Here is a 26,782-nt window from a genome sequence, read left to right as displayed (position 1 = left end):
CGGTGGCTGACGCTGGCTTTAGTTGTGGAGAAGGGGGGGGGCGGTGGTGGTGGAAGAATTAGATATATATACATAGGCATATTAAGCGCATTTCATGCGAGCCTACAGAGCGCGGGCAGCTCGGCTGGATCACTAATGCAACAGGAAACCTCGGGATAGACTCAGCCTAATTAACAGTTTTCCATAGCTGAAGCGATTTTTAAGAATCCCAGTGGATTAGCCCAATATGTTCAGGTGTGAGGCTACGAGGGCCTATAACTCCTTTCACTATAATCTTATAACCTCCTTACCTAATTCCTTAGATTGCAGATAGGAAGAGTCTGACCCTGGAGGTCGTAAAGAGCTTGGTTTCATTAACCCTTCCCTCCCCAGCGCGGCTCCAAGGTTAACTGCGGCAGGCTGTGTGTTTGGGGGAGGGAGGGCAGAAGAAAGGGATTTGCAAGAGGGGTCGATCCGACGGGGGCGGGGGGGGCAAGGCTTAAAATGATTTCTGCTCCCTCCATTCCCCCCCCCCCCTTGAGCCAAAGGAAAAATGGAAATGGAAAGGGAACTTTTCTTGTTCCCATGCACGGGGAAGTGCATAAATGTATGGATGTTTGTGAGAAAAATTTATTCCCTTTACACCATTTCAGAGTGGGATTTTTAAAATTTTTTCTTTTTCAAACGTGGAGGAAATGAAATATTCTAGAAATGTCAAATATTAAAAAAAAAAAAAAAAAAAAAAAAAGAAAAGCAAAGCAATCTCCATCTTTAGGACCAGCAGCAATCTCTTGAGCTTCTTTTCCACAGTGGAGCTGTAATCTTAAAAGAAAAAAAATATAGAAAAGCTTCTCAGACTGTATTTGCCTGGTAACACACCTGGTTTATATTTTAATAGGTAGTTACATTGTATTGATTCAGGGTACATCATTGATGTTGAAAGTTAATAACTCTCAAATTATATCTATCTGCCTACATACATAATTGCATACACAGTATAACACTGTAAGAATTTGCATTTTGCAGCACATTCTTTGTTCTTAAATCTTTTAACACATTGAATTGTTCCTTTGAAGAAAATGCTATTGAACCACATGTTTAAGGAAAAGATGCTTCTAAACTATATGTTTAAGCAATGAAATTGTTGAGTGAAATACAGGTTTCTTTGTATCTCACACAAACCTTGCCATACGCCAGTCTTAACCTATACATCCGAACTGCCTTTTTTTTTTTTTTCTTTTCTTTTCTTTTTTTTTTTCCCCTCCCAGTCAGAAGGCAGAAATATGTGAACTGCTGAGAGAGGTGGGTACTTTTTGGTAAGTATGTTTAGATATGGTCTTCAGATACATTTATTGTACTTTCAAATTCTTTGGATACTAATTGAGCTAGCAAACAATATCCCAGCTGAATGCCTCAGCTCCTTCTTTATTTAAAAAGGTTTCAATATAGAATTATATTGTAGCCATCCTTCTACTAAACAATATAGCTGAGGAGTCAGCAAAAAATAAAAAAAATCTTAAACCCAAGTTATAATTGCTGCCTTATATCTGACTCTTCTTCCTTTCTGCACTCCTAATGAACTCCTTAAAGTTTTTTTTTTTTTAATTTCTGAGTGACAGATCAAACACAATTAGCAGAATCAGAAGCAGCCGGAAAGCTTGAAATAATGTGTCTAAATATTTCGTATTGCTACTTATAATACTAGCCCATCAGTTTTAAAAAGGAACCATTCCCTATTTCTTCTATGGTAGTTTATAAGTACAGAAAGATATATTATTTTTTCCAGGGCCTGCATCAGAGATGACATAAATAGAGACTGAACTATCAGGAAAAAAAATGACAAAAATAAAATTAAAAAGAAAACCCTGGACAGGAATAGAGACAGTCAGATAGATATATAACTGCATCTGAACAGTGTTACGTACCACATTAGGGGATGGTGGAAAAAAAAAAAAGTAGATCGCATATTTATAACCTCATAATTAAAATACATTCTTATCTCTCTCCTCTGAAAGGTTGCAGCTTTCTTGGAAATATTTTGAGTGCATATTTTAAACTCCATGTCCCGAATTGAATTAAGATGAGCTGTTTTACCCAAGAGTAAAACACTTGTTTACAATTTAATATTTAAGTTTCAACTGCTGATCAATCGCTGTATCATTTTCTTTATATTTTACCTCCTTATGTTTGGAGCCTTTATTTAAAATGGTGCTGGTTTATATCAAATTCTAATTTCTGTTTGTAAGAAATTAGTCAATATTATCCAGAATAATCCCCTGTGTTTCACTGAGGTAAATTGGATGAGATTTTTTCACATTCAAAGGTTAAAGCTAAACTGAAAACTTTAAAGCAAAGGGATACCAGCAAACAGTGAAAAACGGCACGTCTGTTCTCTCTTGACAAGCTTGCATTATATCACATGTAAGAAAGCACAAATTTTTGAATCTAAGACCAGTTTTAGTTTTTAATAGGAAATAATTACATGGAACTTTATTTCCAGAGAGAATGTCCCTTCCAGCTACAGTGTTTTGCTTTGATCTAAGTATTAACTGGTAATAAAATAACCATATTTTGGATGCTAAGCATATTGATGCTTAAAGGAATGTTATGCTTTCAATCAAATTCCAACTTTAGATTATCCAAAGGTATTCATCCTTCTTTTGTCAGAAACCAATTTGCTCTTTTTCTCCTACAGCTACTCACATGTGTTTTAGTATACTTTGTTATTTTATAGTAGAATTTGCACTATCTAGGTGGAAAACTTTAGATGGAGTGAGATCATGTTCCAGCCTGGCAATTTGGGCTGTTTCTCATACAGCTAGCTCCCCAGTCCAGCCCTTCTTTACACTTGTTGTACACCACCACCATCGCTCATCTCTGAGGGCGACCACCGCGAACGTCTTTGCAGCAGTATTTTGTTTTAAATCTTCAGTTTTTTTTTTTTTTTTTTTTTTTTTTTTAACCTGGAGAATCAATCATTTGGACCCATCCTGAACAATTAACCTCCCCTTTATGTTACAGCCCCAAGTGCAGTACTTCATAAAGACGTGAAAAGGACATCCCAGACAGCAGGACCCGAGCCCAGGCTTGTCACAGAGTATAAAAGGAGAGAGAAGGGGAGTTTTTATCTCTTTGCTCCACCAATTCTTAATAGTTCTAAGTTTCAGTGTGACAATAAAACAGTTTTGATAACATAGCTCATGGGTTTCTCTGCCACATAAAGTTTTCTTAATAATAAAAAAGAAGAAACTTTATCCCTGCTAAATTAAAATAGGGCAGATGTTGGATATGGTTCGTATTAGCCAGCCTTTCACCCCTTTGCCCCTGGCACTAAAGTTCTGACTTTTTCTTTCTACTATGTCTGTTTCTAACTGAAAGGTATTATTCCTGCCCTAGCTCTCTTCTTCTATTTATTTTTTCAGTGTCTAAAATTAAACTTATTCATTTAGTAATATACATTCTATTTCAGATTGCTAAATCTGGCCAGAGAGGGGAAACATTTTCCAAAAAGTGATGCACCACTGACCTTAAACGAAAACACGAGGCAGGGAAAGCTGTTCTTAAAAGGTTTATTTCTAGAGAATTTTGTAGCTCTGTTGACATTATAGGGATAATGGCTGTATTGCAATGGGCTTTCAAGGCCCAAGAGGTTTATGTTTTCTTCTGACCGTAAGTATAATAAAATTTTAAAGGTGCACAAAGTCTCATCACTTTAGATATTTAAACCTAGATTGAAAAAACCCTTGGGAAACATACATTATAGTGGACAGCCCTGCTGAGAAAGCAGGGGATAGACCAAAAAAAAAATACCCCAAACTCAAACCCAAATAAAACCCCTCAGTTTTTCATGCTAGCTCTATGAAAATCCTGGCTATTAAACTCCCAAGGATAGTACAGCTCTTTTGTCCAGGGCTGTGAAATAGAATTTATCGTCCATTTGGAATGATCAAGTTTAGGCTAATAAAAGGCCCTCTGTAAGCAGAAATGCCCAAGCTGATGTTTGGCAGAGTTTTCAATGGTAGAGTTTATATAGGATGGGGGCTCTGCACTATTTGAAATTACTCCTATCTCAGCAGCTGAAGATGATTTGACATACAGAAGTAAACATTAGTAGGCAACAGCTGAAGGTTAATCAGCATTGCGTTCTGAACTGGGTGGTTGAAAGTAGGAAAAAGTGAAAGCTGCTTTCTCTAGCCCTTCCCTTTGCTAAGGTGTTGCTAACTTTTATGATTTTTTTTTCCCCTCTTCCTCTTTTACTATCTGTCTTTGTGCCTGAGGGCCAGTGAAAGAACACTGCAGATTCTAGATTGCTTTCAGAGTTTCCCTTTGCTGATGATGGATTACCATGTCAATTTAAACGGCATAGGATTAATTTGTTTCAATGATTTCTCTTTAGGCTGAATGCCAGTCTTTTTTTCTCTCTCTCTCCTTAATAATAATAATAATAATAATAATATCATCATAATCATCATCATCCTTAAAAATGCCAAACACTTTTGGTATCCCACATTAAAAAGACAATAATAGAAATAGACAAGTTAGGTGTAATGTTGCAACACAGTTATAGGTTTTGAGTGTTTTTATCTCATTCTAAAGGGCTGAAGCATACAGTCAGTCACATTAAAATGAAATTGGATCCAACGTTTATTCAATAAATACTTGTCTTGTAGGTAATCCAGAGCAGAGTGCTTTTGACACATAAGGACTTAATTTGTCTTGGATAACAAGTTATTAATATGGCACATTTAAACTTGCCACCTACAATAAGGTCATTTAGATCTATAATACGACTCACAAGAGAACTTCATAAAGCCAGAAACAAAGTTTGAAACTGCCTCTGAGTTGTGGAGCAGACGCATGGCTCATGGTTTGCTCTTTTCAGAAGAAAGTTCAGAGCAAGTAGGAGCCACCCAAATCCAAATGGTGTGCATCTGCTCTTCTTTGAAAGGCAAACGTAAATGGAGTAAGGAGGAAAAAGAGAACCCAAACACACATTTTTGAATGAGTAAGCTTTAAAGCTGTGCTGCGTCTGCTAACAAACTCATCGCAGCTTTGAAAGTGAAAAAACAACATTTGGTTCTGAGTGGAAATTCACCCGCATTTGCACCCTACCTCTTCCATGTGCTTTGCAGTTTACTTGCTTTTAATAATAAGCGAGGAAGTTGGAACATAATCCACCCATAAATGTTATTGCTGTAATTTGACTGTGCTGTGTTTGTTCATGCATTAGCCGTATACGTAAAGTGAAGTGGGGATGTATGGTGGTGATCCCCGTACAGCCTGAACAAACAAAGTGTTTTGGTACATACTGGATTTCAACCCCCAAATACTCTGCAATTGTTTTAACATTGGGAAGCTGGAGGTGGGGTGTTTGGTTTCAGACCTGTCCTAACCGAACAATGCCTGCACGAGGTGCATCAGGAGGGCAGTATCGTGGGCAAGCAACACAGGACGTGTTTTGCGGCTGGCGATTCGGTCTCCGCACTGTATGGGTGAGCTCTCTTACCCTGCTTTTATGTATTAAGCTGTTGGTTGCTTTTGCCCTGGCAGATTCTGTCTCTTTAAGTAACTAAATCTCATTTTTAAGCTCTTCCTGGGAAAAGGATGTTACACATGAGTAGAAAAATGCAGGCAAGAAAGGCTAATTGAATGAAAAGAGAGAATTAGGTTAAAAATAGAGTACAATCTAGTATCACATTTTCACTAGTGTAACCTGAAATGAAGGTGTCTCCAAGTCCCTAGTGATGCCAGAGTGTTTAGATGTTGGGCACAGATGGAGACACCTATTGAAATGTGTCTGAAGAAGATTAATAGGACTTGTCAGTGTTGGGAAAGCACTGCTTTGCTGTAAATTTCTACTAGCACAAGATGAATTACCGATGAATGCTCAGTTATCAACCCCATCACTATCATTGGACACTAAATCAAATTGAGCAGTTATCTACAATCAGAAAATTTCTTTTAAAAATAGGCATACACCTTTAGGCTTAAACTCTTTAATAAGACAATATCCTCTATGGTATGTGTGTGTTCATGAAGGGATATGATTTAAAGTTTCTATACAAAAGGCTTCTGTTCTGAAACGAACTCCAAGTTTAGTGTGAAATCAGGGCTGTCAAACAATAGAAGATATTCAGAAAATACTGGTTATACTATACAATGTTCTGCTGGGGGTCTGATCCAAAATGGATTTTCATGTGTGTGATTAGATTTTGGATCCGTCCCTACTTGTGAAAGGTTTTTTTCATCACTCCTCTCCCCTTATTTTTGGTGATGATAAAAACCCCTTCTCTCTACCTTAAAGACTGAGCATCCAAATCATATATTAATGCAAAATAGCTGTCAAGACTCAGGATATATGTATAATAATAATACCACCTCCCCAACATATTTAGGAAATTACAGCTTAGTATAATGAAATATGTGATGAAAGAATCAATGAATAATATTTTAACTGAGAATATTTCCTTCTCTCCTTTATAAAAGGGGAAACTGTCACAAGCAAAACTATCACAAGCATTTACCAGCCCACTGCTGAAGTATATTAGCTGTATTTACCATGGGATGCTGCTGCTGACAATGATATTAAATAAGCATAATATATTTTTAGTTTCTAGGATTTCTTTCCCTTTCAGCCAGGCATTCTACTACTTTATCCAAGGAGACTTATCGTGGCATGTTTTCTGAAGTCAATTTTCCCCTTTTATTATAGACAAGGGCAGTCATTTATGTTTAGGGAGGGAGACAGGTACAGTGCCTTTATCTGATCTGTGTCCTCAGCCACAGCTACCTTCTTAGTCGATGGCAAATCCCCACTCTGGAGGATCAGGCCCTATCTGGGCTACTTCTCAGCCAAGGAATGTATCCGTCCCTTCATCTCCACATATCTTACCCGTGATGTATTCTACCTTTTGAGGAGGGAATAATATGCTATTTACCACAAAGCACAGCTTCAAAGCCTTTGTGTGTTTCTCATCTCCAGCCAAAGCTTGTTATTTACCACCTTCAAAATTTACCCGGGTAAGGGATAGTAGCAGTTATTGTCTTCATTTTTACATCCTAATTTTCAGGCAGCAAATGCCCTGTATTAGGGCCAGATCCTCACTCAGGTGGAAGTTATTAACTTTAAGCAGAATGGAGCCTATTTCAGCCAGCCGCAGCTCGTGCCCTTCTAACACAGTCGCTTTACAGTATCCCCGTGTTTATTTTTTTCTTTGAAGGGCATGATTCTTTAAACATGTTTGTTTTACAGGGAACAGCAGTTGATTCCTAACTTTTTTTCCCCCACAAACATGTAAAGATAATATTAAATGGGAATATTAATAGAGCTGAGTGCAGCATGATGCTAGTTAGATTGTAGTAGCTGAGAAATATGAACTAGTGAACATAATCCATAAACTCCATTTGGTTACTATAATACTCCAATCTGTATTTATTACAACCCCACTCTGATGCTTATACAACTGCAATTGCTAGATTTATACACTCTAATGGCTTCACAATAGGAAAAACCTGTGTTCTTTATCTTTCTTTTCCTGTCCAAAATAACCCCTTCCACATATACTTCAGGCTTCTCCGGACCTTGTCTGGGTTTAATCACGGGCTGTGGGACAAAATGTGCATTATTAAGAAATATAAATATTTTCAGAAGCAATCAAAGGGTTGAAAGATTGATTCGGCATGTAGATTGGATTTAATTCGAAGCAGCTTTGTTCTAATGAGGACTACTGGGATACAAAGACGGCAGCCGCTTATGGCCACCAGTTGGGAACTTTGACTGGCTGTAGCAACCTGTCAAGAATTTCAAGAAACTGCCAGGTATTAAACAGCAAAGTGGTGGGGAAGCTGGTGGTCTATTGTTTTTAGCCTCCTTCCGAGGCCGGATTAGGATTTCATAGTCCCTGTTTTACCCAAAGGACAATTAAGGTTAATTTCTTGCTGCCCGTAGGGCCAAATCCTGCAGTCCCTCACTTGGGGGAAACCCCTGTGGGCTTTATGGGGGGCTTTGCCTAAGGGAAAGGTGGCAAAGCTTGGCTGAGCCCCAAGTTCAGCAAATTTGAGAGCCCTGTGGCAATATGTGCTGCTTCCAGACTTGGTGTGGTTGCTTTCGTGGTGACTTTTTCTGTTAAATTTTGCTACCTGCGCCCCTACATGCAATGGGACCTTTTTACATAGGGAGGTGTTTTTCCCTACAGACGAACACATCTCCATGTTGGCTTGGAAGCTCTTGTGTCCTTGTTGGGTGACCTAGCAGAACTGCCGGACCCGTCCTTCTTCCCAGGGAAAAGCCTGCAATGTCCAGCAAAACATCCTTGAGATGATGCTGAACAAAACAGGACACTTGATAGCTTTCCCCCCAGACTTCAAGAAAAATCCAACAGTAAAATGTCAGTGTGCACTGTTGGGGGGGTGGGGGGGTGTCACGTCACAGGTGCTTGGGGAGCATAAGACCCTGGCAGCTTTCCTAAATGTCGAGCGTACAGTCAGAATCGCAGTATACACAGGATCAAACACTGACTAGTTTCTCTCTCCCCTTAGCCTCCCCCTTGCCTACTTTTGTCCATAAAAGCAATAGAAGGAGAGAAAGCTTGAATTTTCTGAACTGTTTCACCCATCCACAGCTGGAATTCCAAAGTGAAATGAAAATGCCTTTAAAATCAACCCTACATGGGAGCCTGAGAGAACAAGTTTTCCTTTGTTGTAGGGTATAGTATTATTTGCTGTAGGTTTTTGATATACATTCTAAATTAGGCCTGCAAAGGAATGCTTCATCTTTAATTCATCACTCTCAGCTGAAAGAGATTAGCAATGTCTAGCACGCACCCTTCGTATGGTGCTGACCTCATCAAGTATGGCCTGAAATTAATTAGCCTCATTCATTCCAAATGGAAAAGGATAATGGAGCTGCATTTTAGAGATGACCATCACAAATTGTATGCAGCATATTTAAAATCCCTCCCCCCTCGCTCCCCTCCCCATTTAAAAAACTATGTAGATTAAAATTCTTTCCAGAACTTGCAATATGTCAGAGTTGTCGAGGCATTAGGAGCAGAAACCACTCAGTTTTTATTTGTGGAACTGGGAGCCACATTTTGTGTGTGTGGCTGTAAAAGCAGCGAGCCTGTCTTAATGGCAGAACACCTGGAATTAATTTGATATTTCCAGGTGCTCTGGCAAACTGGGGCATCAAGCACTTGATGTTTAAACATTCTTCCACTGGCTTGCTTAAATCAATATGAAAGTAGTGTCCCTTTGTCATTCATACATGCAAAGTGCTAGCACAAACTCCAGCTTGGCTTCAGAGTCCTACATCACTCATAATCTAATTAGAAATCAGAGCAGAGCTGAAGCAGCATTCTTTGTGGATTCTTGGGCAGCAAATAGGGATACTTGTCTTTTGTTTCCCTCCTCGATTGCATCGTTCACAAGCTTTCACACCACATCTCTAAAGGTGGTTAGGTGCCTCAAGATGTTGACAGGCATGAAGGACAAGATTATTTAGGTGCCTACCCCGGGTGATTTCAAATGGAATTAAGCAACTGGATGTTACTGGGGGCTCAAGGAGGGGGGGAGGAAAAAAAGGCGGGGGTGGGGGGGGTGGGGGGAGCTCCCAGTGCATATGAAAAGCTCTAATTTGTTGTCCTAAACTCTAGCAACGTGGGCGATGTTTTTCCAGGGTAATATTGCCTGCAGGGTAAATTTACTGAAGCCTGCTAATTTTTACTGAGGTCAGCGGGTACTCAGTTTTGGACAGTGCAGCCCAGCCTGGCGGCTCAGCCAGCTCTTCCCTGGCCCGGCATGGTGGCGGCGTGTGCTCCGGTTTCTTCCTAAGAGGCAGGGAAAGTAGTAAAGAATGCGGGATTTCCCACAGGAATTTGGAAGATGCCCACATCTAAGACAATGGTGAGGACTGGGCCAAAATCCAGATCCAGCCTGGATTCCTCCATCTGAGTAGTCCCGTCTTGAGCTACGACTGCTGACGGATCGCAGCGATGTGGACCTTTCTCTCGCCTTACTCCCCGGCATCAGATCACCACGAGGGCCTGAGATAATACTGTGAGTAAGAGACACATTTTTCCTCACATCAAATAATTCATTGTGAAACTTCAGATTTTGAAATAACAAGGACAAAATGGCCTGCATCTGCAATGCCAGGGCTTGGGGAACATCCTGCAGTTCGTACGCCCAAGGGTGGATACACAGGGAAAACATTTTCTGATATGCGTTGTAATCACCTCATACCCAGGAAAATTGAGAATTAATTATTTCTCTTTAATACAAACAAATATTTGTCTTCCAAGGACTCCATTCATTAAGACCGCCATTGAATCCAGGATTGAACCCATTGTTATTAATCCTAAATGAATTCAAGTTTGTCTACCATGAACAAAGCTGCTCGCCATCTGATAGTCCAAATTTGCTCAGGAAAAAAGAATGAGCAAATGTTAGAAGCAGCAGGTGAAATCATACCACAGTTATTAAGCCTTCTTTCAGGGGAAGCACAGGATAGATTAAATTGTTATGTTAGGCCATGTTGCGAGCCCACGTCAATTTTGTTTGAGATCTTATCTTAGATCAGAACTGTTTCCTCCTAAATTAAACTAAATGCTGAAGACATGAGAAGCATATTGACCCAAAGATTCAAAACTTTGGACTCAGCAGCCTTCTGATCTTTTGTCCACAGAGTATTGAGTTGTAAAGCTGTGGAATATTAAATAATCGTGATTATCTTCAACTTGCCTAAGTTCATTTGTCATGCTGAAACGCTGGCACAGATTTTCCTTACTGTTTTTTCAGAACAAGACATTGATTCTGCCTGCAAGCCGGTTTCATTTGCCACTGATCTTACAGACTGTGGTCCTATACTAGTATTAAGTCTCATGCACTAACCATGGTCTGTAATGCTGTCTCTGGTGCTCTTAATCTCTCTTTTGCAAACACCATTGTCCAATAAAGCAACAAACAAAAATCTTACAATCAAAATGACTGAACTATGCTGGGACTTCGATTAGCTGTTATCAGGCACAAGCAGTTCTTGAGATTCAGAAATGCAGTGTAATTCACCTGGGATAAGAAATCAAATTTAAAAATGAGCTGAACAGACATTTTTAGGAATAAGTGAGTTTCTAAATAAACCAGTTTTTTAATTCTGCCTTTTCTATATTAGTACTGTAAATCGATATAGTCTGCACTTGGAGAAACCAGATGAGTTTGAATTGTCATAATTAAATATTACCCTGTTTCTTGCAGCACAGCCAAACAAGGAGTTTTACTCCTGACACAAGAGTTTTCTCAAGTAGGGACAGCTTACTAACTTACTACAGCAATGATTTAAGCTCCAAGTGGATCCATCTTTTTTTTAGAAAGCAAATCTCTACCAAAATGCATAACACAATTCATCCCTGGTGTCAGAGCACTGAAGAGATGGAGTTTTAGAAGAAATAATATTGTTTAGATGCTTTTAAAATACAAACATAATGATGATATATTAAATAATGTGATCTACTCAGCCGGACTTCTAATTATCTACATGCAAACTGTGTGTTCATTCATCACTTCATTCACTTCAGCTGTAATGTTGGTTAGTGGTAGACATTAACACTAAGCCATAAGTTTGAATGGGAAGAAACACAAGGAGAGTGCAAAGCTGTATATTAGTTTAGACAAGTAGGATGTCATTGCCAGCCTGAATTTGTTGATGACACCAGGCATTAAGCGAGTAAATCTTTAGCCACTGAAGCAACAGTTCACTTACTTTCAGTAATGACATCCAGGAGGTAACACAGTAGATTTACAACAGTGGGTACCTATGTACTACTAATAATGGCCACTTATCCCCAACCACAAAATAATGAGTCAAAATGGAGATTCACCTTTCCCCCGAAAAAAAGATTTTTTTTTTTTTTTTTTTTTTCTTATTCTGGTCTCATTTCAAATGTTGAAGAGTTTGGGTTTGATCCTTCTGGCAGTGGAGAAGGATTTTTGTCTGTGAAGTATCGAGTTCACAGAGTCATTTGGGCAATTTCCATTCTCACCTAGCAAAGACTATGGAGATGTTCAGCGGTACAATAAGGCATCCAGCTCCCAGTTTGGGGCTTTGTGTGTGATGTCAGGCCTTTCCATGGGCTGTGGTTTGTTCCCACTTTTACCAGACATCAGTGACCTATAGTGGTTTCCCCTAAACCACTGGCCACTGCTGGTCCACACACACACGGTAAGCTCATGTCCTGAAAACAGAAGTGTGTTGAGTAGCCATCATAGTTCTTTGTCCCAGCTAAATCATTTGGCTCCCTTTCTGCAGGATTTTCTTTCCATACATCCTAATTCTACTATCCTTTTCCCTTAATAACAACATAAATGAGTACTCTATAGGTGTAATTACTATAATAGTTCTTTTACTGCAAATACTAGAAGCCTGTAACCTGTAATTCACTTTTTCTGATACTCTTCTATTCTAACACTAGACATGTTATTTTAAAATGTCTAGGACCTGAAAGCTAAATTTATATAGTGATGGATAATAGCAATGGAAACTAAGCCTCCTCCTTAGCTCAGGCTTTAGAGCTATGTTGCATCTCTTTGTCAACCAGTGCCTTGTTCACCTATAAATATTATACCCACCACTCCCATAATGGTTCCAACATCAGAGTTAAACAGGAGGAAGTAAGATACGTCTCCACCTGTTTAAGGTAAGAATCTATGAAAACCCAAGACATACTAGCAGGCAATGTCTTCTCTTGCATTATTCCATGGCAAATTCAGGGGCAATAAGGGCATTTGCTTCTCCACAGTGAATCTGCCATATCTCTTATAACAGCAGCTACCCTTCTTTTCTAGGCATGAACCATCACAAGACCAGGATTGGAAAGTGTGGGGACCAAGCACACGGGGAGGTGGTCGGTGCAGCTGGTTCTCTGACTGCTGCTGGATGGTGGTTCAGCTCTCAGTGACTGCCCAAGCTACCAGAAGTCGGAGAAGCTTCTCATGGACTGTGCCTGTCCTGGATCCTCCTTACCAGTGCTTCCAGCTGTATGAAGCCCTGAGAGCCAAGGCAACATGAGTGCGTGACCAGGTATTTGCTCCTCTCATGGTCTATACCTGAAGCACAGCACAGAGTTCATCCTTTGCTTCAGCAGGTAGGAGCTCAATCTAATTTACAGATTTAGTGTTAGTGACGAGCAAGACAATAATGCTAAAGTAACTCATGCGAGCCTTCGCCCTCTTCTAGAACTGACAATGTTTCATCATTTTTTCTCCATTTTCTGGATGAAGCAGCCAGCATGAGGAGGGCATGCTGGCACACATCCCATTTGATAGCTGAAAAGAACAAATTGACAAACATTTTTAATATGCTGCAGCTTATCAACATTCCAGTGAATAAAGGGTGAATGATATTTTCCATTGGTTATTCATAGATGTACATGGATATGCTGATAAACTGGCATTTAGTCCAGAGGCTGGACAGAAATAAATCACCAGATAAAATACAATATTCCTAGTGAAAACCTTTATGGAAAGTGTTCTTGCCCCAAACCCCTCCTGGAGTAGGCACAGTAATGCTCCCTGAGACCTGGCAGCCCTTCTAAGTGAGCATATGGTCTGCTCAGCTCTTGCAGTACCAGTGCTCGCTGAGGAAACGCACAGCAATGTCAGAGCAAACAGGAGGCTGCTTAATAGCATGAAATTCTGTGGCTACTTCAAACTTCATCAGCGCTTCAGAAATGGATTCCCCTTCTCTGCTGGGGCGTGCACCGTTTGCAGGAGAGGTAGGAGAAAGCTGAGACAATGTCTTCGAGGGCGGGTGGTGTCTGTAGCCCTCCCCCATAAAGCTGATGTTGCTGTGGTAGGGTCCCAGCGTGTCAGAAGTTGCATTTTCTGGTGATGCTACATTGCCGCCTTCATTTTTCTGAGTTGTCCCCTGATGCAGTGTAACTTGTACAGTAATTGAGATGGAAAGAGGGACTCAAAGGTAAAAATCCCACTGTTAATCAAGGCTGGCAAAGGGCAGAACATTAGCTGCAGTAATTGTATTTCTGAGGGAGTGAACAAAGCCAGGCTCGTCAACGCTAGCAAACAGATCTGGTCCTGCCTCTGTGCTTCTCGCACTGGCAGAACATTGCACTGAAATCAGTGGAGTAGGGATCGGGCCAGGAATGAGTGGCTGAGTTGCAAAGCAAATTAATTCCTGCCAAAAAAGTTCAGCTATGCTCAGAAGTATGTAAAGTGTCTGATTTGAGAAGTGTCAAGTAGCATTTGTGACCAATTATCCAAGATGAAGGGGGCAGAGCTATGTTTACATGTACTAATCTTCAGCCAAAGTTTGAAAACTCCGATTCATGGACACGCATCAAATTTCCTTTCCAGGCTTGGCATTTGCCTGTACGCACGCACGCACATTGCTCGGGGATGACAGGAAAACATGATTACGACTTGCAAATAATACAAATAAAAAAAAAAACCAAGGGGAGCTGCCATGCAGCAGCAACATGGTAATTAAGCCTCTACTGTGATATGTGAAAAAAATCATGGGCCACTGTGTGAGTAAAATAGTTTTATCAGCTGAGCTGAAATATGATGTGTGGTGTGTCTGTATTGTTATTTTTCTACAACCTCAGAAGCCCTGGGAAATGGTCTACGCAAAAGAATAAGTAAAAGCTGTCTCTGCCGTCTTCTGTTTAATTAATACAGGTATACCAATTTAGTGCAATTAATCAAGTAGCAGGGATTAAACAGGAACTCAGAATTGACAATGACAATGTTATCATTGCTGTGGCATAGAAGGGCTAGAAAATGATAGTGGTGACTAGAAACATTGTGGGTGAGAACAAGCTGGCTGGGGTTTTGAGTGGGTTTCTGAGGTTTATGCAGATCTATTGAAATTTAGGCGCAACTGATTTTTCATTTGACCAAGTGTTTTTCTGCCCCCACCCTTCCCTTTCCCCTCTTGGACCTTCCAGGGTAACCCCCAGAGTGGCAACAACTTTTAAAGTGATTCCTCTTTCTTCTAACAGGTTCCTGATGCTAAAGGTCTGACCTTAAAATGAGCAGTGCATAGGGCAAGCATGGGTAGCGCAGTGAGCTTCTGGCCTTCAACCCTTCCAAATACAGCTATTTTGGTAACCAGAACAGTATATTCATGACGGATGAGGGAACAGAGCCTTCCAGTGAAGGATTTCTCAGCACATTAACTCTATCGGTGCTGGATGCTGTGTCCCTATGCAGGTTGCCTGTGTGTATTTAAGACCCTAAATGCAGATTTGCAGAAGTCTGCAGCTTTCTGTAACTTCATGGCCATGCTTCAGTGGCTTCTGCACCTAAAAACTGGAACCATTCTTCCTGGGCATTTCCACATAGATCCGGGCAGAACTGCAATCATGTGCCACTGTGAGTAGTTCAGGCTTGGATTTCTTGTCCACAGGAGAGGCACAGCCTGGTTTGCTACAATACAACTGTCCTCATTAATGTACTTCAAGCCCTGACGTACTGGGACTACCACCACTGAGTAAGAAGTTGTCTGAGTTTTCCGGGCTTATTCTCTTGGCTTAAGAATGTTAAATTGGGTGATAATGAGTAGTAACTGTGTCCCTTTTTATGGTGAAGTTGACACTTGCCTTCTAGTAAACAGACACAGAGATGACCCTCCTCATTTCACACAGGTCACCAAACAGCCCCTGGGATGGTAGGGGTTATTGGCCATTTACCAAACTCTGTTTGACTTGGGTTCATGGGTGAGAGATGAAAGGCACTATATTGCATTACCAGTCCCCCGGGGCCAGCCGGTCTCCCTAAAGAAGCATTTCATTTAGCAAGGCAACTGCTGGCCCATGGGAATTGGAGAGTTAAGAAAAAGAGGATGCAGTTTCAATTGCAAATGCTTCCTTAGGGCAGATGTCTTAAAGCCACATGGAAACTCACTGCTTCAGTGTCACAATAGTTGCTGCAGGACACTTAATGGCCAGCAGATTTTTCTGATAATTGATCTCCCCTTCTTCCCACCAGAACCTCCGTTAGGTTACTCACAGTGCTTCTGCCTCTGCCCTATTCTGTTTTGCTCCATCTTCCTGGGAGAGATGCCCCATACCTGGAGTGAGCCCAATGCAGCAGGTATGAACTAATACCTTTTCTAAGAGCTTCAAAGTCTAGGCAGCATGTGCCTTCCCCAATTCCCAGATGAAACAAGCAGCCCTGGTATCACGCTCAGAGCTGTCAGGAGCTTGGGAGGAAAGAAGCGTTCTCCTGAGCTTCCCAAACATTTTCAGTATCCTAGAGCTGAGATGCTGATTGATTTTCTTGGTTATAGCGGAGTAGTCCTTGCTATCAGGGTAGTCCAAGTGCTGGCTTTTTACAGATGATGGATGCAGTGCTTAATGCTGCAATGGTTACGGGAAGGAGAACACATGCTGCTCAGACAGAGCAAGAATTCAATCCGGGCCCATCCTGAATTGCTTATGATCTCAAAATCCAGTGTTGTTCCAAATTCATTAGTACTGGTCAAAATCCTCTTTCACTTTTCTCCCTTGCTGTCTGTGATGTGAATCATGAGACATTCAGAAGTTACATTTGTTGTTTGATAGTTTTACATCATGGTTGTAATAGCGCATCTGCCGAGTCAGCAGTTCTTTCTGTGTGTGTTTGTTTGTTTATTTAATATGCCATTTCCAGCAAGTTCTTGTTACCCAGCTTCTGCTGACAACCAGGGAACAGGCACAAGTCAGCTCAGAAAATGAGCGACTAGAAAGTAAGTGAAAAGAATAGTAAATGCAGGCCATTCATGTGACAGGATCCGATTCATTTTTATGCCAGGGAGATTTTTTATATGGGACTTCTCCCAGCGGAGAGTTCACAATTCTCAAGACCTGCTTCACTATAAAGACAATACATAATTATTCAGAGCTTATTATTATTTTTTATCACCCATTTTCCAGTCACATGGAGCGAGGGCACAGATGAGATCAGGACCTAGTTTACTGCCATGCACTGTACAGATTGTACAGTACACTGTACTGTAAGAGCCCTATAAAAGGTGCTGTCTGCTTTATGGAGGCAGACAAATGCACCCCGGCTGAAGGTTGAAGTTACTGGTCTAAGATGGCAGAACCCATCAGCAGCAAAAATGGAGACTCAGCCCAAGACCCTCTGCTGCTTGTTGCTTTAGACATCTTTTCTTTTTACATTTATTTTGGATCACTGAAATGATGAATTGAATAAATGCCATGTCCTTTGAAGCACTATTTATTGTATTTATAGAAAACAGATTATCTGTTCTCTCAGGCTAGTGGAAATTATTAAGAGTGATAAACTCATCAGGAAAAAATGTAGGTTAGGTGTGACAGAGAAACTTGTGTTTTATTCCACAGTGCCGACTTAATCTCTGGTTTTGGTGGGAAGACTATGCAGTCTCAGTGATACTGTGCCATCCTGTTCCCTGCTTTCAGGCTGGTGTCACAATTTGGATTTGGAAGAAGCAACTTCCATGCAGAGATGTGACTGGAATATGAGTACTTTCCCAGGGTAGGTGGATTTTTGTTTAATTCGGGTTTTATAGAATGTCTAAAGTCCGTACAAAGCCTGTTGTTAATCCCAGCCTAGTTGTGAAACTGCATTTGACCACTACTTGTTCAAGCCAATGAAGCATACCTGTGTACCACAGCAACACCTGCTCTATTTATATATTAAAATTATTTAACCGGGTCAGCCCTTTGGGATTTAGCATTTAATTCATAAAGGATCCTATAACACACACCAGTTGTGCTATTTCTCTGCTTTCTGATGAACTGGGTGATTTTCCTAAGCCTATTTATGTTTTAATTTATTGTAACACTTCTTTACTTTCCTATTTCAAGAACTGAGACTTTTACAAAAATAATAAGAGCTAAAAAATAACTCTCAAAAACTGGATGGATACTCATTACAATTTTCTCTTTAGTACTTGCAGGTCTTGGGTTATCTCATGCAACCTTTCCATGTTGACTACTCTTTGTTAGTTTTGTCAGACAAAGAAGGTAGTGATAATGGATAATGTGGGCTATAAGTTTCTTCACAGATGAAACCAATGAAGTGTCCTGAAGTCTAGCAACTACTCAATGCCAACAACTTAAATGACCCTCAGCGCTACTACTGCTGCTTTGAACAAATTTATTTAGTTATTTGGACTTTAACTACTCAGATGCATTCCTTCCTGCTGCAAGAGCAGTGATACAAGAAGGTGTGTTTTAAACCATGCAGTCATTTCCATCCTGGGTTTCATGAGGGGTTATTCTTGTCTCAGAGATGAATCATTCAAATAACCTTCTACAGATTCCAGGTGAGTTACTCACATTTAGATCCTTCCAAGTAATACACAGAAAGGTGCTGAGAAAATGCCGAGTCTCTGCCTAGTCAAAAAAAAAGCTCAGCAAAAGTAGATCTGAGCAAATTGCATGTACTAGTGCTCAAAATCTTTCTAAGGAGACCTGGGGCCAAAGGGCTTCTGCCTTCAGAAATGTGTGGCCAACAGGGATGCACAGTACTTGCTTTACTCACTGACCCATCAGCTGCTCTGTCCCCAGAAACAGTTCAGGAAATGACTGAAAGTATCTGAAGACATAAAAAGGATAATTAAGTTTCATTGTGGGGATAAGAGGGTAATCTGTCCAGACAAATCTAGGACCTAGTATTGAAAACTGTAGTATCTGAATATAAAAAATGAGTAATTTTGAATAAAGATGTCTATCAGGACTGTAAATTCAGAGAGTAAAAAAGTAGCTCTGCTTAATAGACCAGCTCTCTCTCCATCTTCCTCTAACTCATTTTCTTGTTCTCTTTCTTCCTTTTGTGTTATTGCAAAAACTGCAAGTAAAATCTGATATTGAGAATGCTTTAGCTTCATTTCAATCTTCTCTTCTCAAAATGTTTTGTTCCACTGTGAAGATTCCCCCTATGAGATAACCTTAGCCATGACTGCACTAGGCTTGCAGGGCTGCTTACTTGCAGAGAGAACAGCTATATTTTGAGGAGTCTCGGAGGCAGCCAGGTCCCCAATCTTCTGAGGCTCTTAAAGACATTTTTGAGCTGGCATGAGAAATCACCTGGGACTTAGAGCAGATCACAAGGTGCTTAGGACAGTATTTTCTCTGCACCTTTTTTTGCTGAGCAGAATTGCTGCACTATAAACAAATGCGAGTTTTGCCTCATTCTTAGATACTGTGAGTTATGAAAGCCCACTCCAGATGTAATGAATGTATAGATCATTTTGACCAGATCATAATCTATTAGTAAATAATGTTCCCTGAAAATGTATAGGTGAAATAAAGAACTTCTTGCTACTATTGCTGTATTGGTATCAAGGATTACTGATGAGGCCAACATGATCCTGAAGCTTTGTGCTACGGATGTTTAAATACAAAGCAGAACTAACTACAGGTTTTGGTTAGCAAATTCCTCCCTGGATTAGGGTATTCAGGACTTACACTGCTGGAAACAGAACCCCAAACTATACAAAGCTTACCTGTCCCTAGACTTTATCAGAAGCCCCAAACTTCAGTTCACTGACACGCTCACTAACATCTATAAAACTTTTCTGTTAGGCTCCCCCTGGTTTTGGTAGTGGTATTAATAAGCAAATCACACAGCAATTTTCAGAATGAATATGACTGATACAGCAAACCCCTGTAACACCTATGACTCTTCTTCGCTGTCTGTGGAGGAAGCCTGAGGATACCAGGCTGTCTAAGACCTATGGCTAATTGTCAGCTTGGTCTCTAGGCCATGGGAAGGTTAGTTTTAAAGAAGATGGCACTTAAGGGGCATCTGTGTGACACATGCTACAGTGTCCAGAAATTGGAGTCTATGTATTTTGCTCTAAATCTAGAGAGGAAGTCACTAGAAAAAAAGGGAAAGAAGCACGGGGGAATAAAAGTACTTTTGAAAGAGAAGAAATCTACATTTCAATGAAAATCCTTTCAAGGCATTTCAAATAAGAGTCTGAGAGAAATAATTACAAAGTTTGGAGAGAAAGAACGTTAGCTTTGATATCTTTTTCTTCTATGAAGCAATTAAAATAAGCAATTTTTCAAATACTAAGCAGAAAATTACTAATGGCTGAACCCAAAAGCTTTCATTTCCTTCTTGGGGCCTTTATTCTTCTAAAAAAAGACAAAAAAAATGTGAAGGTGGTTTTCCAGATAGATTAATGCATAAAGCAGTCGCTAGTTGGATGTCATAAAAACTACAGCAGCATAGAATAGCTGAGATTAAGAGCTAGATTTAAATCATGCAACAGTCCAGTTAATATCAATGTCTAATTAAGAAATGCATAAGAAGTCTGTAATGTTGATTTGATGGAGAAAAACTCTAATAGGGTTTCTTTTGGAATTTTCCATTTCAATTGCTGTGTAGACTTTTAATGGATGTCCTATCCAGTCTTTGGTATTAGCAGGAATCATCCTCAAATTAAAACCAAGGCCTAAAATGGAACACAGGTAGACAAATTAGCTCGTCTGGGAAGCAGTCTGGGTAGAATGACAATGTGAGCTCAAGCTGAAATTTTAGTACAAATAAAAGGGAACAAATGTCTCAAATCTGGCATGGACACCCTATCTGCTTATTGTTTTAAACAATCAAAACCCTGTAATTTTAAACAATGCAATATTAACCCATTTCCCCACCTCCCTAAGCCCGCTAAAATCCCTGACAATTCATATTTAGAAATCCAGACCACTAAGCATTGTTAATTAGTCTTTTTAAATACAAAGGCTTTCTATAGTTATGTATATTAGTAGCATGTAGAGGTAGGCTCTTCTTTGCTTGCAATGGCATTTAGAGCGCACAGTTCCCTATCGCTATCCATGAACGCCATTAATCTCCCACTCCTCTCTGGGTAACTAAGGTTCTTAAACTCTTTGAGCAAAACTAAACCTGCAGCATCCGCTGTGTCGCACAGATCATCCAGGACATTTGGTCTCTAGATGTGAAAGGGGAACTGGTCTTATGCTGCATGTCACTAATGCTCTAAAGTTGTTAAACTAGGAACAGTGTAACTGTTAGGATGCACAAATCCACATTGCAAAGAGGGAGAAAGCATAGCACTGGATTAAAGCAGCAGTGTATTTGTTATCACCACTTTGTTGTTGACCCAACAAATCCAAAGGGAATTATCTCAAGAATCCAGGAAGACGGCAAACTCAGAATAACCCCTCTGACCCAGGCAGCAAGCACGCTGGGGAGTAATTTTTAAGTTCATTAGAACACATTAAAATACAATACATTGGCCATGGTAAAGTGAGGCATGTGATTCCATCTGTCTACATATTTCTTTACAGTACTAAATCCATCCGGAGACCTTTCAGAATTCTATAATTAAGTCTTGTCACTTCACTTAGCAAACAAAGAGTGGAAAAGACTGGACATAAAATCAGAATAACAGTGAAAATTCGGCACTTCCGAGTTGTTGTCATTGCCTGAAATGTCACGGTCCAAATTCATGCCTGACATTACTCCATTGATCAATGATGCACAATTATGTTGTATTAAACAGTGATACCATGGCCCTGGGGGATGCCCCAGGGACTTTTCCTCCTTGAAAGAGATCGGAACTAGGATGTTCTCAGTGAGGCATCTGCCTTCTGAAGGATACAGAAGGTCTAATGTGAGGACATTCAGGTCATCACAGGAGTCTGATTTTTTTGCCCCCCTCTTGACTGTATGACTGGGGAGGTACCATGGGTAAAGATACTTCTAGGTGATTGTTCAAACGGAGCACTGCTCTAGCAGAGTGCTTTGTCTGCAAGCTTTGTTGGATTTGTGCAATACTTCAGAAAAAAAAAGTGTAAGGCAGGATGTCTTTTGCAAAAACATGCAACAGACAAAAATAAACAAACCTTGTCCAACACACTTTAGAGCTACAAATTCTGTTACAGTTTTGCTAAATGAGAGGAAAATTTCTCCTTTCCTCCATAAACCCATCCTTTTATACATTTCTGCAGTCATGACCTCACCACAGTTCCTGGATTCTTTCTGAAAAGATTAAAATGAACTAATATACTAGTGATCTCATCGCAGTGTAAAGGACATCTTACACAGGGGAAAAAAAACCCAAACCAGGAGAACTTCAATACTTGATTTGCATCAAGAGTAGAAAAAGCACTATAACATCATCATGAAGAAGCACTAAAAGCTACAATGCCAGAGAGGCATTTTTCCATCTTCTTATAAACTATTTGTATTTGTCCTACTTGATCCTGCCTGTCACACCTGTCATCCTTTTAGCTGTCTCCACATCTATTCTCTTTCCTTTTTTCCTGCCTTTACCTGTACGTTCCCTTTTTGTGCCCCTCTTACATGTTTTAATGTACCTGATTACTTTGAATCACACACACTACTATTCTCAACTACATCCAAAATACATTTTGCAGATTATAGACACACTATCATGTTATACAGAAATATTCACACATAGTTCGTTTATAGCTTACGTTATTCTGGGTAAGAACCCCTTTCCTACATGTATATACAGTTCTCAGGCCAGGCCGTCATGGATTACGACAGCTCTCATCTACTTTGGAGCTGTTGTATCTTCTAACAGATATCAGGAGGATGAGTAGGGAGAGATGATTTGTTTTCTTTGTTATGAGAACCCATAAATTAGTATTCATGTAATGGAGAATCCCACCATGTTTTTAATGTTGTATCACATTCTGAGGTTGGAAACTAGAATATCTTCAGAACATGATGAGTATACTGTTAATACTGTAATCTTATCTGTTGCACCCATAGGTATGCCCCAGCTCTGGCTTGAGATCACACCATTAGGCAATGAGGTGACAAACCGGTTTCCTTTCTCAAGCCGAATGTCACGTAACTAACTGCCCAGGGGCCCATTTTGGTGGTGGTAGCATCCCCTGACTTTTCAAGGGGATATGTGCTGGTGTGACCCGCTCCACCCTGTAGGCTTGGCAGGAGGAAACAAAACCGCTCATTTCCATCTGTGACATTTCTCAGCCAGGAAGAAAGCCATGAGGCATCAGACTGTAGGCTGGGAGGCATCAGAGCAGCCACTTGTTAGACACTCATAAAAAACCCTCCAAAAACTATCAAGTGGAGATGAGTTCCTGGGTTAAGCAAGCTGTTATAATGGGTGATGATACCTTCCTACCCACCCAACAAGATTTGTTACTCCTCGATGGAGTAACAGACAAACATATCCAACCCCAAATGCTCTGCAGTTGATATATCTGGTTTAGTGAAGAAAGCCCCAATCAGTGATGAATATTATAGGATAAATACATCCTGCAGCATTAGTAGAAGTTCCAAAAGGCCCAAGGAGCAGTGCAGAGCATGTTACCAACAAGAAAATAGTGGGTGAAAAGCTGTTGTAATTTCTGGCCCCAGGAGCCTGTCTGGAGGCACAGACTTCCCAAGGCAGAGGGGAGTTGGAGAACTCCAGATGTTCAGCGAGATCTCATCCCCCTGCAGATTCACCAGGTCAGCTCGGTCCAGGCCAAAGGAGCTGGGCAAGGTCCTCGGCTCTACTCCAAGTTCATTGCTCTATTGATTGAGAAGAGGTACTTACAGTAGATCAGGATCTTGAACCGAGACTGGCCTACCAGCTGAAGCTGTATGAACTAAATCGTATATTCCCCAACTACAGATAAAACCAGTGGCCAATTTTAGCCTAATCATCGCTTCTGCCAGCGGAAAGAGAAACTCTCTGAGGTAAGTTCCCTTGGATATAATTCTTTCTTTCCAGGTTAAAGAAGGGCTGCAGCTAATACATATCCCGAGTCGTAATGTGGATTTGCACCTTTCCTGTTAAATATAGCTGGTTCGTGTCTAAAGCATCACTTCTATTCCTAATGCTCACTTATGTCATTACAACTTCTACATTAGTTGCAGGTGTGAAATGCCAACTGATCCACACTTCTCTTGCTGTCAGCAGGAGAGTAATATATGTCAAAGGCCTGATTCTCAGAGGTGAGGTCACCAGGATCTCCATTTGCACATCTGCTTTGCTAAACACAAAACTCTGGAGATTTGCAGAGCTCCAATATGCACAAAATGGGATGAGTTCACTGGGGCCATACGTAAACTGTTTATGCTTCTTATTTAGTAGGCAGGTCACAGAATTTTCCCTCTATACAAAATATTTGCTGTTTTACAACAGGTGGCATTTTGTTAGTCTTCATACGAGGATACTTGTATGTTCTATATTAATAAGGAAAAAGGCTACACTTCTCCATGTTACACGCTACAAGAGAAGTCAGGATAGCAACAGGTTAAAAAAGAGCCTAATACATTAAGCAGCTTCAGAAAGATGCTACTATTCAATGTGTCCCTGCTTGGACTGTGCAGATACTGAGGTCAGGAGACGGCCTGATCAGAGCTCCTGGACAGACAGCGCTGCTGGAGCCTGCCTTACACAGTGGCATCCAGATTTAGTTTTGAGGGCTTCAAGGGGAACGTTCTAATATTTCTGCTTCCTGCTGTTAGTGGATTTTTTTCATACTTCAGAAAAAGTCTTCTGATTGTAATGTGTTTGCACTTGATGCCTAGATGATTCTTGCTCAGGGACCTGTAATACACAGTATTTTCTGCCTTCTACATTTTACATGAGATCAAAGACTAATCATACATATATGCCTAATTCTTTCTTGATTTGTGCTAATCTAGAATATCCTTCAGTATCTGCAATAAAGATACCCACAGGTAATCTATAGAGACTGTTTTTTTGTTTTCATGTATGGTAAATATTTGGCCTTTTAATGTCATCTGGTTATGACATCATGATTCTGGTTATTCTGGACTTAAAGGACATTTTAAATATGTGCATCCAAGCATCATTCACCACTATGCACTATACTTTTCCTCCCTCATTTGACTTTTTCTAAAGTTTTTTGGGATAGTGAACCAAAATTGATCTTAACCAATATGAGAAAACAGGGAATTGGTCAACAACTACATGTTTTGCTACATGGAATTTAGGCCTACCATCCTCATAGTGACTTGATTTGAATTAAAACCAAGTGATTTAAAAAAAAAATACCAAGCATAGCATACTGGGGAAAGTCATGAGCAGAACACATAGGTCAGAGCACATTTCATGAACATCTGAGATCCCAACCCTGAGATTATGCTGCTCAAAATGGACATCTTAAGGAAGCTGTTAAAAATAATTTTCACAAGCATCAGAAGAGATGCACTTTTAATACTGAGGAAAGGAAGCGCTTGCTTTTTAAAGAAAAGTTTGATTCTGGAAAAGACTCATTATGTTGGTATGTTAAAGGAACTGTGCTGTAGCAGACGGCATAGCTTGTATGGCTCTTCATGGAAATGGCTATTGAATTGAGGTGTCCTTTTCCAAAATTTAGACCAGAAATTCAGAGCAGAAGTTTGTCATGTTTCATCAGAATGACTTCATCACCTTTCTGAGTAATAGGAATTACATTTATTTCCATGGGCTGTAGAATAAAGACATAATAAGCCCATGGAAAGGAATGGGGAGAGAGATGCTGATTTTCTTGGGATGAAACAGAAAAATTGGGCTTGAAAAACATTTGAGTATTATATGCTCTGGATTTTTAAAGAAACTTTAAAGAAACATTTTCCAAGTGCATGCCTGTTAGTTTTATTTTCATTTTTGCCATGTATAATTATGAGAAACTTACAGACAACTCATAAGATTTTTACTTTCTGTTGAGAATTGCCTTTTCCAAGATAATTCTGTATGCTATTACTTTAGCCCACTGGGTATCATGTAGGCAAGGTGTAAGATTATGCACATGAATATTTCTGTCTACCACTTATGCGTGCTGAGACAATATCAGCTGATACTTTCTCCTGTCATTGGTCCTTATTCCATAGAGGATATTCTTTATTACCAGCAAGACAATTTGGTAATATCATGTAAAGTGTTACAGCATCATTGATGTGATGATTTACACCTGCTAAGGGTCTGATCATTGAATTTTAAACCGTATTTTAAGTTCAGAAGGTAGAGAATATTTTTTCTACAGGACACTGTTTCTATTTTTAATACAAATACTCTCCTTTGTTTAATTTATTGGAACAGTTCTTCTAAATGATACGGAGCTTTTGAAAATGAAGACACCATTTTTGCACATTTGTGCTGCACTGAAAAATTTAGAGCACACTTCTGTACTGGATTTAATCAACTCAAGTCTAAACACCTAAATGCTATTTTCGACAACTAGGCATAAGGGACATACCTTTACAGGGATTCTAAAGAATACAAAACTAAAAATATCTCAGTTGCAGAGCAAATTCACTGTATTCCTTCCTCCACTTTGTGATCATGTTTATATATTTTTTTTTAACCCTTGCAGGTTTGTTCCTAAGTCTGCTGGAAATGGAAATGATTCCATTGACTCCAACAAACTCTGTTTTCTACTGGATTAAGGAAGATGTTTGTACATCAGATTTTCTGGTGATGTCCTACTAATGAAATGTGGAATTTTATAAACACATCAGGGAGGGTAAGTGCCCAAGAAAGAGATGTCAGATAGAGATCCAGAAATTACAGTCTACCTGTAACAGAAATAAAACAAGGAATGCTTACTAGTGAGTCGTGAATTTCTTTATAATTACTTCCACATTTGGGGCGACTTTTTCCTAAATCATCTACAGCAACCCTGCAATTCATGGGACTTCTGATAGTTGTTATGATCAGAACAACATATTTCATATATGATAAAAATTACTTACATTGGAAAGGATTTTTTTCTCCTCAAATTACTCTTCTGAGGCTTTATTTCAATCTCCAGCTGTTTTCTTATCCTCCTCCTCATGTTCTTTCTAATATAAAAACAGG

At 39.9% G+C, this 26,782-nt stretch overlaps 1 long non-coding RNA gene across 6 annotated transcripts in view; it reads left to right on the top strand.

The window, feature by feature from the left end:
- The window catches only part of LOC126043342 (uncharacterized), a 33,346-nt gene extending 6,817 nt beyond the window's left edge, over positions 1-26,529 (top strand). The window contains exons 2-6 of one of the 6 annotated variants that reach the window (XR_007507405.1): positions 1,248-1,281; positions 9,851-10,035; positions 12,817-13,051; positions 17,415-17,490; positions 21,942-26,529. This is a non-coding gene — a long non-coding RNA (uncharacterized LOC126043342). Of the gene's footprint in view, positions 1-1,247; positions 1,282-9,850; positions 10,036-12,816; positions 13,116-17,336; positions 17,491-21,941 lie in introns of all 6 variants that reach the window. The other 5 variants (XR_007507403.1, XR_007507404.1, XR_007507406.1 and 2 more) reach the window with 5 other exon arrangements.
- Positions 26,530-26,782: the final 253 nt, after the last annotated feature.

This window comes from Accipiter gentilis, chromosome 10, assembly GCF_929443795.1.
Source record: "Accipiter gentilis chromosome 10, bAccGen1.1, whole genome shotgun sequence".
NCBI lineage: Eukaryota > Metazoa > Chordata > Aves > Accipitriformes > Accipitridae > Astur > Astur gentilis.
Note: the sequence above shows the minus strand (reverse complement) of the source record. Positions and strands in the feature narration are given on the sequence as shown.